The sequence below is a fragment of the Photinus pyralis genome, unplaced genomic scaffold (genome assembly GCF_008802855.1).
Source record: "Photinus pyralis isolate 1611_PpyrPB1 unplaced genomic scaffold, Ppyr1.3 Ppyr1.4_LG4, whole genome shotgun sequence".
NCBI classification, from domain to species: domain Eukaryota; kingdom Metazoa; phylum Arthropoda; class Insecta; order Coleoptera; family Lampyridae; genus Photinus; species Photinus pyralis.
Genome location: NW_022170511.1, coordinates 10,202,638 through 10,203,840, shown reverse-complemented (window position 1 = coordinate 10,203,840; position 1,203 = coordinate 10,202,638).

Genomic DNA, 1,203 nt, shown 5'->3' with positions numbered 1-1,203 from the left:
ACTCTACTCGAAAACGCCAATAAACAGGTAAAATTGCCAGAGATTTTACGTGAATGATGGCAAATATTACCCACTGGTTTTAGAAGAATTCACAATGCCACGCTCTACAAGTACAACCTCGTTGGCTTTAAAAACGGAAATGAAGTGAAAAATTAACGCGATCCTGCGCAAGGAAAGAAGCACGCGTACAAGTGGCGCCATCTCACCTATATCCTGCCTAACGTAGCAAGCGGTAATTTTGAAATTTGAATATAAATAAACTAAACTGTTACACCCCCCCTCTCCTTCGACAGGAGGGAAACTACAAGTTTTCCGACGATCGAAAAACCCAGCACACACACTCGAAAAGGAAGCAAACAAATTGAAAACCCGAAAACCCACCCCAGTGTAAAAAAAACTCCCCCCCAAAGAATTTCACCTTCAAAGAATTTTCCCAGGTTCTCCAGCAGCGGAAAAGGTATGCAAAATCGGGTATTGACATGCCCTCGCGTAAAGATGGAATCTCGCGCCGTCGGGTATCATGACAATAGCAACCCCTTTCCCACAACCCAATCCAACTACTAGTCACCCCCAAGAAAACCAAATCCAGTGCCCACCCAGAAGAAAGAAACCCTACAGTTTCAAGTGATGCAGCACCAAAATCCCCAAAATAAAGAAACCCCCCTCCCTGACTAAAAACGACACAAAAGCCCAAATTTTGACCCCCTTGCCGAAAAAGTGTAGAAGGAAACCCCCCAAAAAGAAGGTACCTTTCCAACCCAACTCCACCATGCACTAGCGCAATGAAATGAAGAAGGTGCTATGGATAGAAGACAGTAAGAGAGAAAGAAGAAATCACATTTGCGGAGAAAAAAAAAACTCATTCATGCCGATTCCAGGGGTCCCATGGTCACCGAGGCTCGCACAGGGAAGGCGCACCCACCCCCTTCCTCTTGTGTGTCAACTACCCATCCATTCAAACATTCATTCATTCTATGGAACGGAAATGGAAGAAAGAAGAGTAGAAAAAGATAGAATATAGGAAAGCGAAAAGAAAAGGGCAACCTCTCCCAAATTTCCCCTGAGGAAATTAGAAGAAGAAAAGTGTTTGAGGTGCAGATAGAAAAAGAAAGAAGGAGGATAATGGATCGGGACGAATCCCCTAGCAGGTGTTGTTGCTACGATCCGAGAGTCCATCCCCTGTGCCCAACCAAACCACCCAAA